Source organism: Struthio camelus, chromosome 6 (genome assembly GCF_040807025.1).
Source record: "Struthio camelus isolate bStrCam1 chromosome 6, bStrCam1.hap1, whole genome shotgun sequence".
NCBI lineage: Eukaryota > Metazoa > Chordata > Aves > Struthioniformes > Struthionidae > Struthio > Struthio camelus.
Genome location: NC_090947.1, coordinates 24,742,269 through 24,754,496, shown reverse-complemented (window position 1 = coordinate 24,754,496; position 12,228 = coordinate 24,742,269). Strand labels below are relative to the sequence as shown.

Here is a 12,228-nt window from a genome sequence, read left to right as displayed (position 1 = left end):
GACACTTCAGTTTGTGGGCTGTAATTGGAGGATAAACAGCATGTATATTTAATATTAACATGCTAAAAAGCAGTACTTGGGTTTAAATAATTAGCACTATGAAGCAGGGCATAAACAATGAATTTTCCATACACAAAATCAACTGCAGTCTGTTGTATGCCTGTAAAAATGCATCCAAACCAGAAATGCATCAAAATTTCAGATGAGTAATTAGAGAAGGGTACTTCTTATTCTTGCTTTCAGGCTGAACATTTTCCTCCCCTTTCAGCTTGAACAATAATTAATTGAAGAATTACTTTGTGATGATAATTGTTATAGAGTGGGAAAAACAGGAGGAAGAGGCAAAAAAAGGAGAGAGATGGCAATACAAAAGCTGATTCACAGGTCATCACATTCAGTCTTTCTTGCTTGCTACAGCTTCCTTGACAACAGATGTATTTTGTATACCAACTTCTGATTAGCATGAGTAAAAATACAGCATTAATTCCCAGAGGGCTATTACACATTCAAGGAGAGTAGGCAATAGCTCATATAAAAAGCAACAGACAATATCTCCAAGTATTTCCAAGAGTGCCAAAAAGTGACACAGTATCTAACTTCACAATATGTATCTTACTGATGCTTTGCACTGCCAAAACCAGGCAATAGATCAGTCATATAGATAATATTTTCATACCCAGATACTTTTGTAGATTCTTACAGTACTTGTAATGACAGCCAATTCATATCACCTTTTATGTTAAATATACCTCAGCTGTCCAAGAAAACTTCCACCATATCTTGTGAAAAGCCTTTCATTTTCTCTACAATCCTTTTTACAGTAGGCAGATATCAGCCTACTACAGTAGGCTTCAATATCAGCCAACGTGCAGCTCAAAACATCTTTAAGTACATTCGATTCCAATGCCACATGCATATTTTCTGAGGCTACATCATGGCAATCAGCATTGAGTTTACAGAACAGCATAACTGATGGAAAAGCAGATGCTGCTCATGAAATAGTTAAATAAAAATCCTTGCTCAAATGGCTAGAGAATCGCTTTTCTAAGGCCATTAATACTGGAAAGCACAGAGGTCTCAAATCATGCAAAGATAACTGTTGGTAACCCCCATGCAGATGGCTCCTCTCCAGCTCTTGGGGGTCCAAAAAAAAGGAAGGAAAGCATAACTTGCAGCAGCCCTTAGATGTCTACAAAGCACACTGGAGAAGAGAGAAAAGTAAGGAGAGAAGGCAATCCCTTGTAGCCATAGAAGTGCAAGGGCTTTGTTGCTCCCATTTCTGCTTATAACCCGAGTGCCAGAATGGGTATGAACCAAGAAGAAAAGCTGTGATATGGAAGTCTTTGATCCTCTTTTCCTACTAGGAATCTAAATTGGTAGTCAGGATGGTAATGCAGCTAAGTGGGATGAACTACAGAGGCATCACATCAGACAGTCAAAATAAATCCACTGTGTTTTGACACATTGCATAAATTATGTCCTCTTATATACTACCACAAAACGATGATAAAGAAAAACAAGTGAAACCTGAAGCCAAGTCTCTATTCTCTGGAGTACACTGCAACATGGTCCCAATTGGCATATTAACCAGGGAGATGAGTGAAATCTCCACTGTGATCTAATATTGCTGTTCACTTGACAGTCTTAAGACAAATTCCTAAACTTGAATTCAATTCGTGTCTTTGTCACTGCAAGCCTGGAGGCTGTTCTGGTGAAGAACAGTTTCTGAGATAACTAAGCTCAAAGCTCAGCTAATTAATGACGTCTTAATCAATCAAAAATTTGGTCCAACAAATAAACTGGTACGTTCCTCTATAGGCAACCATATGGTTATAGCCTGACAACACCACCAATGAATTTGTCAGTAACTCATAAAATGTTACAGAGCGTTAAGCAACTCCTGGAGCTCTGGCAATAAAATAATGCTGGACAAGCTCCTTTCTGTGCATGCCTGGATTTACTTCCAAACACCACAGCAGAAAATACACAAAACATATATATACAAGAACTAAAAGCTCAGTTTATCCCGTCTGGATCACTTTGTGCTGCTCTGGCCACATGGATACCAGAAACCAATTCAATTTCCCCAGCTGAGAATCTCCTTATGACAGAAGAGTGTTCAGCTGGTGCCGAGCCTCTTTGCAGACCGAAAGCTGGCACGTTTGCCTCAGCTCCCAGTTCCAGCTATGGGGCACTGCTAGGCTTTATCTCTTCTCTGTCGGCAGTCAGCTATTTAGAGGCCAGTCGGTATAGTTTAGAATATCTCTAAGACTGCTCTAAACTATAGTGGGCTGGCATAAAATTAGATTGAGAATAAGATGGTACTGCAGGGCCTAAATGTTCATTTTTTGCTAAATCTTACTCCATCTGTTATCATGTACTCCACTTTTTCCTTTTTTTTTTTGATGGTTTCCAAGCTTTCTCAAACCTTTTGCTTTGTGAGAACATGAGAGCCTAATATTGGAATTAATGCAGAAGATATTCATTACTGTGAATTTTAAAGTTATCTTCATTCAAAGGACAAACATTAAAAAGAGATTAGGTGGCCCTTAAAAGCACAGTGTTTGAGCTTTAAGCTTATTCAGGCCAAGCAAATTCAGAGAATATTTTCTTTAGCTAGCTTGCCCATCATTAAGCAGTAACTCTTTAGTAACTGTCGTTCTTTCTCAGTTTTTGTCTCTGACTACATGCTAAATTCTTCCCATTCTCTCTACTGGAACACTGCTTGGTTTGGAGAATAGCAGTTATGTATAGTGTTCATGGTCTGTATTTCATCCTTCAAATATATACTTACTTTCTTTTTTAACTACTTAACAATTAGATTGTTTTCTAACCTGCAATCTTAATGATAGGTGGCTAGCAATATAATACGATTCTCTCTCACCAAACTTCATCTTCTCAATGTTCTCAATGTTTCTAAAAAGCTGTTAATAAAATGCCAGCCTCCATGTAAACTAGAAGAGAAGAGACTGAAATTTTTCTGTGGGTGGAGGGCACATTAAAATAATATATTCTTCCCTAACGGTAATGTGTGTTTTGCCATTACTCATAGTCTGGAATTACACCATCAGTTTACAACATTATGAACAAATGTAATACCCTTCAACAACAGAGTACTTCAGAAACATTAACAGATTAATCTTCACAGTGCCACTCCTAACATGCGACTGGGAATTAGTGCTATTCCTGCTTTACAGAGAAAGAACTGAAGTCATGTGTCTAAAGCATAACAGCATTAGTAGACATAATCTGCCTTTGCACAAAAGCAAAGCATTTCATATGGACAATATTTATTGTGCAACAGTACATAAACTAGCTCTAAGAGAATCAGCTCAGGTATGTCTAGAACATCTTCACTGTCAGCATAGGCTAAGAGGCAAAGAGACCAGTGCTTTCCAAAGAAAAGGTAAGAGTTTAATAACTACACATAGAAAAATATGCCAACAATTATTCCTATGTAAATAGAGTATGCTGGTGCACTCAGTTATCTGCAAGTTAATCGCACCGTTAAAATGAACGCTAATTTTACCAGGATTTATTTTGATACTAACTTAATTTCAGATTAATTGTTGAAGTTAAATATTCTATTTATTAATTGCCTAAAATTATCACTAATCCACTTTCATAAGCAAGGTGTGAATTAGGTTTCCCTGGTTCTGCACACTCTTCAATTCGTTATTTACTGTTGTACTTCAGAACTACTGCAATCAGGACTGAGAATTCAGAGTTTTATGAGTGTATGTGAAGAATTGGCACTTACCTAAATTGGTTCTCTGGAAAACTCTAGTATTCAGATAATTGATCCACTTGCAAATATGCTATATTCTGTTCCCGATATACCTCTGCCACATGATATACAAAACCCCATAAACAAAGTGCTAGCCATACTCCTTAGTTCTCTGTAGATCAAAAGTTTAGCAAGAGTGCGCATACTATAGAAAGGAAGTAGACAGAAGAAATCACTAGAAATTATACCCTAGATCTGTTCTTTCAAGCTGCTGAAGAGGGAACACATGTCCTGTTTGTATCCTCTTCACACGGCAAGTAGCTATTTCAGGTAATGCTTTTCCACCAACGGATTCCCTTCTCCTTAGAAGGAGTTTAAAATCCTTTGGTAAGTAGAGGAGTAAGTGAAGGAGTTAAGAAGGAGAAAAAGCTAACAATCAGAGGAGGGAAGGAGAAAGAATGAAGACATGCACATAGCACTGTCAAGGAGTGGTGAGGGCCAGCTACTCTGCAAGAGAAGGTGAGCTGGGAGCGGAGCACAATAATAAGACAGGCACAAGCAGTGACCTCACCAACAAGGAGCATGGATGCAGAGCGGCAAGTCAGGTCACGATCAGGCCAGAGACAGTGGTCAAGGTCAGATGGTCCAGAGATCACCCAGCTAATCCAGAGGGATGAGATAGGTCCAAGGTCAAGCCAGGAAGTCATGTCAACAGATCCAGATCAGGACCTGAAATCTAGATTCTGAAATCAAGTGGTAGGAAACAGCACACAAACATATCTGCTAAATGGCTGCGATGTAAAGCCTCAGCTTAAAAGCAGTTCCCAACGGAAAGGAGGGGCAGGCCCTCGCTTCTAGCTTTCTTCACAACAGTTCTTATTAGCGAAGTAGCTGACCTTGGATTTAGCCAGCTAAACTCTCTAACTTGGCCAACTACACTCCTAGAAGGGGAATGTGCTCCAGGCCCTGACAAGCCCTTTCCCGTGCTGGAGACTGTTCTGGTTCTCAGGCCATGGCTCTCTAGTGATCTCTCATAACACAGCTACCATGGCTGAACCTTGGAATGCTTTAGCTCACAGGCAAGACATCGGGGCTTTGACTCCAGAAGACAGAGTTGCTTTTTTTCCCCAGTTCGACCAGGGCTCTTCACACTATGTTCCGCAGAAGTACTAAGATAGTGACTATGTAACAGGGGGTCAACGCCTTAAACAGCTTTTCAGCAAGTACTGTGGTTTATGTTCATATGGAGGATGTGTAAAAAACCCACCACTTTGGCAGATGCCATATATGGAATTGTAGTGTGCACACTGAAATTGCACTTATGCTATGTGTCATTGAAATCTAAATCATTATAACTGCACTATATCCAATATCACTGTAAAATGCTATCATTGTATTTTGAGATACAGACCTCCCTTGAAAATGTAAGAGATTACTATTTTTTTAGCCATGTGAGTGCAACCAGAAGAAAAATTTTGAAGAGGAAGAACCAATATGAATCTATTATTGCATCAAATATTTATTTCCACATGGAGTCTAGTTTTGTCTATGTACTAATAAATCTTTTATTCTAGCTCTAACATGAAATGGAACTGTCTTTCCACGCTTCGTATCTTCTAAGCTACGTCCAGAATCAACTTTTTCTCCTCTAAAGTTTTTCCTTGCTCCTGGAGGAAAGTTGAATTATGTTATTTATTCAAACTTTGGTTCATCCTTTTGATCAAAATGCATTCAAAAAAGAAATGAATTGCCCAAGGGAGGCACTGGGGTACAGAATGAAACACACATGCTAAAAAAGTTCTCCTGCTCACCAAGACCTTGACAGTTTTCAAGATAACATGGTAGGAACCAAGACAGACAGCAAGGTGTTTGCATCTAATATCTTCTGGGTAAGTAAAAGTTGCTGACAAGATTGAGAAGCTGGCACATTTTTGGAGATAATAAGAAAATTAAACAAAATCTCAGCTAACTTTTTATTTAGAAAGATTAGAAATAAAGCAGCTATTTCTCGTAAGAGTCTTCACTAGCAACTGCACAAAACATTCCAGGAAAAGCAAGCTAATATTGTCCTGAATCTGCCCTAATTCATCTAGCAGTGGGATTCTCTGCTTATGAAGCAATGTATTTCTGCTTCTGCTAACTAGAAGATGGAGCCTCTTTATCTCAGACAAGATATTTGCCATTCTAACGCATGCTACAATCATGTACTACTCAGAACATCATTACTTCGTGGTCAGTTACACTAGCATTGCGGAGAAAATGCTGTTACTTTAAGAAATCAAAATCCACATGGGAAGCACAGAAAGATCCTCATGTCCTGTTTTTTCTAAATGAAAATCTTGACATTCTAAGGGACAGTATTTTCAAGGGCTGGCTTCAAAACCTATTTATGTCGTTTTAATCCAGGAACACTGATGTGCATGGAGAAACCGAAATAAAGTCCAAGATCTCATCTTGGAACACTTACCAGAGAATATTTGATAGAACTAATGCAAATAAAAGCACAGGTTATCAGAATTGTTGTTTGATGACATGAAGGAAAAAATAAGAAAGGAAAAAGGATGAAAAAGACAGTAATTGGAATACCTATACAAGTAGAGTTTTTACTGTATAGAAGATTTGAAAACAAAGAAGAGGAAAAAAAAAATTCCCTTAAAGACATTATGAACGCTACCTAATGGCACTGACTCATACTAGAGTGACAAATGCCCTACAAATACTTAATAAGAATAGATTAAATGAGTTTCTTCTATATTTATTTCCATAAAGGCTGCCCTAAGCCCTTCATGAAACTTAATGGCATCTCTTAGACCTTTCCTATTCTATTCACTAAAAATTGGAGAACTTAAATGTGAAAATCTGCATTAATGATACATTAAGACTGCAGAGTTACAATAAATACATCGGAAACACTTATCTCTCAAATATACACACCAATGACCTTCTGACATGACATTACTTTTTGCTGTGATACAACACTACCTTTACATATATAATATTCTAGGAATCATAAATTTTGCACTTCCTGGTTTTCAAAGGCAGTCTATGAGTTCTTACCATTGTATTAATACAGAATTTAGATGTCTTTAATTATTATTTTCTTTAGGCCAGAATGAAAGAAGACATATTGACCTGTGTTTGGAGAAACAAAATAGCCTGAGAGATAGCTTTTGTTGCAGGCTTTTATATGATTTCTGTTTTTAAAGTTAAAGTTAAAATAGGCTTAAAGTGAACTCTGAGAGGGATGTCATTACACAGCAGCAGAAGCTGAAGAACTACTCAGTGTGATATCTGCAAAGGTAAAATGTAACTAGAGCTGAAGAGGAGGGTCTCTGAACATGTGGAGAGGTAGGAACATCTGGAAGGAGAAAAGATTATGCAAGAACTAATTAAACTGCCACACATTATTCTTCCTAGGCATAGGAAGAATAGGCATATGAGTGCCATAGATAAAGTCTGAACTTCAACCAATAAGAAGAGCAAAAGCTGTCCAGAGGTCAAGACAATCCAAGAATGCTGACAGTAAAAGCCAGAAGGATTTCTGTAATTCACTGTTTTGCTTCAGTGAGGGAAAAAAAAAAAAGTCAAAGGCTATTTTATCTCTGCACTGAAAACACACTTAGCTTTCCAAATAGGTATATATTTTAGTCCTACCACTCTTAGTCAGCAAAGAAGCCAGAAGATGAAGCATTGAGAAATTATAGGACCCAGATCAACAGCTGCTTGTGTCTTAACCTGGAGCTAACTGACTTTCTCCTTGGTCCCTATTTGAAAGGTTCCTATTGTCCTTTTTACTTCCCGTCCCCTTTCATTAAACTATATTTTCCTAAATGACTTTTTTTTTTTCTTCTAGTACCCCTTTGCCAAACAAAATGGTTTGGCATCTCTTTGTGTGTTACACAGAAACACTTTCCTTGTTGACACAGAGGCAAGCCCACAGCTGGTGGCTCCTTTGAGGAAGTAAGAATGATTAATGCTGACCAGAAGATAGAATCTTTTCCTCTCAACCTTCTGAAATGAAATTAGGCTCTATGTTGATAAACAATTAATATGTCAATAGCAATAAACCCATAATTTCTAAATTTCAAGCTTGCTTTTAAGCATTATCCACAACCATACGTGAGGTGATTTTTTTTTTGCATTCTTCACAAATCAAGGACACACCTAAAAACTTTTTTAAAAGATAAGTTTTTCAATAATGTAATACTGGATGCAGTGTAGGGTTCAAGTTTATTATTCACATGAGACTCATAACCTATGAATACAGGACTGTTAAATAATGTCATTCTTCTCATAAAGTATATATTTTCCAGCTGGGTGCAAGTTAACACAGTTTGATATTTATGTTCTTGTAGGACTGAAGTGCAGATGGACATAAAATTTGTCATGCAGCCCAGAAAAAAAGAAGTCTCCAGGTGGCTTTTTCTACCACAGCAGCCACATACAATTTAATGCGTGCTCCAGAGCATTTAGTATTTCTAAAAACAAAGTCAGCAAAATTTCTGGAGCTCTTTCATGAATACTTTAAACATTTTAATCAGGTTGAAACTTGAATGCTCTTCAGCAAGAAGTCTACATCTCACTGCTGAAGGCTTAACAAGACAGAGCAAGTCAAGAGAGCAACAGCATAGAGAGATGAAGATTGTAAGAATCTAACAATACTTTTTCCTTATCACATAACTAACTGGGTCAACTTTTTGCTAATAGCATTAAACTTCAAGCATTCAAGGAGTCTCAAAGTTATTTTGGGGCCTCGCACAAAAAATGTACACATAGCTGACATCTCAAGCAATCTGCCAATGGAAGAGCTGAAGGACCCTGTCAGATATCTGTACTACAGTATTGCCTGAAGGGTGACTCTCACTTTCAGCAGTCCTAGGAGCTATTTCAGAGAACTCTAGAGTCTTTGAAAAAAGAGTGATATGTTGCAGAACTGAAAACAATACTGTAATTTAGAAGATTCATTTTCATATAGGTTTACTATAAAAAGGACCTGTTATACCTCAGGTTTAACATAAACCTGCTACTACAGGTGTTGATAAATACAACACAGAACGAGTACATGAATAGTGGGGCTTATGTACAGAGCATAATATATGATTTGCACAACTGTACCAGACCAGCAAAATATTCTACTGCTATCACTGTACAGCAATTAATTATTAATATTAGTAACAACAGCAGCATAATTACAAAAATGCTGCTGTGGAACACAGCATCTTATGATTCCAATTTTTTTAATTAAAAAAACTTTTTTCCTCAGTGTCTTTTTCCTTAAAGTATATTAAACTCAAAGTCCGATTTTGAATTTATGGTATGCTGTCCCTCTGTCACACAAAATTATCTAAACCCAGGGCCAAAATACACAAGCTCTGAATTCAGAATTCCTTGGGGTTTGGAGAAGATTCTGCACAAAATGAGTTTTCAAATTTTTTTTCTTTTATGTAAGAATTTTCCTAAGGTGATGAATACGAAAAAAATGGACACTGCCATAATGGAAAACAGATATTGCTGGCACAGTTTGTTTCTCTGTTATTGTATCTCTCTCATATGAATCAAATCAGAATTTCTTTTAACCAATGACATGCTAATAGCATTTATTTACATATTGAAAAGTAAGTTGGATAACAATGTCTGTCAAAAGTGTCCCCAGAGTTCACATTTCATCAGTCTGGTTTTCTGATTTTTTTTTTTTTTAAGTAACAGCAAATCCTAGAAACTCCAAGGAGACTTACAGCACTTTTGCATTAGGCTCTTTACAAACATACAAATGCACAATCTCCATGGCAAAGAGCGTTATAATCAAACACCCTGCTCCTAAAGGATTTGGGCACACATGCTGTAAGCAATCCAACTGTTGTCAAGTCTGGCAAACAAAGTACTTGCTTAGATATATATATAAAGAGATGTGATTACAGTTTCACTGAATTAATTTTAAACCACTCAAACTATCTGCACTTAAAAGCAGAAAAGTCCTGTACTGACAATTCCAGTTTCATAACATGTTTGCAGGTGTGTGCATTTTGGAAGTAATCGCTAACGGAGTGGCTTTAACACAAGGTAGTGGGCAACATACACATGAGATATTATGAGGTTCTTTGTTCCCAGGCACTTTATGTTTAGATCTTACAAGGCAGGATAAGATACTAGCGCTGTTAGCCAAATATCAAATCAGTATCTCTTCAAGTCTGACTGGATAAAGAAAATAAAAAATAATTATTCTAAAAAAAAAGTCTACTCAGTTTAAAAAATAAAAACCTACTGATAAGTTTCTTGTATTTTGTTGATTTGGGAGGGGGAAATCTTCTTTCATATTAAACAACTTCTTCTTGCATATTAAACAACTGGGCTCTGTAGCAATTAATATTGCACATCCCCAAATCCCAGTGATCATGACCTGCATAAAATATTGATACTCTGTGTGTTAGTAATTCTTCCTGTAGACTGTCTCTTTGAAATTTTTCATGAATCAACGAACCTATATTCCAAAAATGTTAAGTAAAGGTATGTGCATATATAAATATGCTCTTTTCTCTGTTGTAGCTGTTGCATTGCTTACTGTTTAAAAAAATAAATACATAAAATATGTTGTCACACATATGTACATGTGGGACAACTCCCAAACATTAACAATGCACCAAGCTTAACATGATAGATATGAGGATTCCATATTATAAGCAAAGCTTTCTATTATTTCTATTGTCATGCTTTAAGTTCTCTCATGTTAATGATTTATAAAAAGAGAAATAAACCAGTGTAGTCAGCATGGAACAAAGGCTACACTTAGGATGTATGATTTGAAGTATTTTGAAATATTAATCTATGCAAATTAGTAATACATAAATAATATTTATAAACACATATACATAAGAAGTGGGAAATAACATGTCAATTTGTACTTTCTTGAGGTCTTCCATTTAAGTTAAATTTTCAAAAACATTAAAAACAATTCAAACATCAGTTGGCAACTCCTTTATAAATCGATTAGTATTTAAGAGGTCCAGAGATTAAGTGATATGTCACACGTTGTACAGGAAATCTGTAAAAACTGGAAGATAACTCTTCATTTTCTGTGGTACTGGATCACATTTCTCTAATGGAAACAATACAGAAAATACATTGGATGGAACAAATGTTTCTCGCTCTCCCTTTTGGACTTCTTTCAAGAAGATAGGATCTACCCTGGAGACATGAAATTGCCACACTTGTACTAGCTGGAGGAGTAGTACAGTCTATTACCAGGTGGCCTCAATTCCAAGAGAGGCAGAAGCAAGCAAGACACAAGAGACGAGCTAACTAGTTTCATGTATGGCTTCAGAGAAATGGAGACCTCACAAGAGACTGGAAGATATTGCAGTCACAGGTGATGAAACTCAAGAAAAAGCATTGAGGTATTTAGTCAGACAGTTGGATATCTTCTGCAGTGGAAGAGATGAGCAGACCATCTGAAGAAGGATACTCATCCTAAGGAGAGAGTCTGAGACCTGAGCTTCTGAACAGAATGCAAAACCATCCCTTCCTCTTGTGACAGAACTCCCCGCAAAGAAGTAGAGCCAATGTAGGTTTAGTGGAAGACAGACAGTCCTTTAGTCTTACTACCATGTACACAAGGTGCAAAAAAGGCATTACAGATTTCATTTTTGTTTAACCTTTACAGGACTACTGATTTGAGTTAGCGGTGCTCAAGTGGAATACGCAGTGGAGCTCAAGAGCAAAGGCACTGTATGAAGCAGGGGATAAGACACAGTCACTGTTCTGCGATAACACTGGTTTTTTTTTAGAACGCAAAGTGCCCCAAAGAATCCCACTCCTTCCAGTAGCATGAGTTAGACCGGACTATCTCAGGCTCTAAGCACTCAAGACTTCTGAGAAATTCAGAGGAGGTGAACCATATACGTAAATGTGAGAATCAGTGGCACAGATAATGAGCTAAATTTTCAAAGGTACCTAAGAAAATTAGGAGCCTAAATTCCAGTTTCACACTGCACTTATTCATTTAGAAATCTGCACGTTGCTGGTTGCCAAATAGCACTGCTCCCTTCATAGGGCAAAGGCTGAGCTGTGCCACACAAATAGAGAGCTAGGACTGCAGAGTACAAATTACCAATTGGTCTGAAAATGCTGCATGTTAATCTCTTAGCTTTCTTTCCCTTTTAAAAGCTTTTTTTTTTTTTGGTCATATAAGTCAGACTTTTATTTTTAAATTTCGTAAGAAAAATCATCTTGTACTTTCTCCCTACCATAATACTCAGGTATCAAAACATTCCAGTCTGTAAATGATTTAGTTGTGCAACATGATTGTGTTGACCCTTAACAAGGAAAAGAAAGAAAAAAGTGACCATTGTGTACAGACAAAAGTGTATTTATTTTGTTTTGAACATGAGATAAAAGTGACCGACAGCACAAAGAACAGAATCCTTGGGACCACAAGGCACGTTTTTCACTGATTAATATTACAGCACTGATATTACTGTGTTCTGTGTTGTGGTATCATTAAAGAT

The 12,228-nt window shown here is 37.1% G+C and overlaps 1 protein-coding gene across 23 annotated transcripts in view; it reads right to left on the bottom strand.

The window, feature by feature from the left end:
* Positions 1-12,228, bottom strand: part of LOC104144940 (sodium channel protein type 2 subunit alpha) — a 166,164-nt gene that overhangs the window by 128,733 nt on the left and 25,203 nt on the right. The window contains exon 1 of one of the 23 annotated variants that reach the window (XM_068948729.1): positions 4,299-4,431. The exons of the other annotated variants lie outside the window; for them this stretch is intronic. The gene's annotated coding sequence lies outside the window, so the exon portion shown is untranslated. Of the gene's footprint in view, positions 1-4,298; positions 4,432-12,228 lie in introns of those variants that run through there. 23 annotated transcript variants of the gene reach the window in all.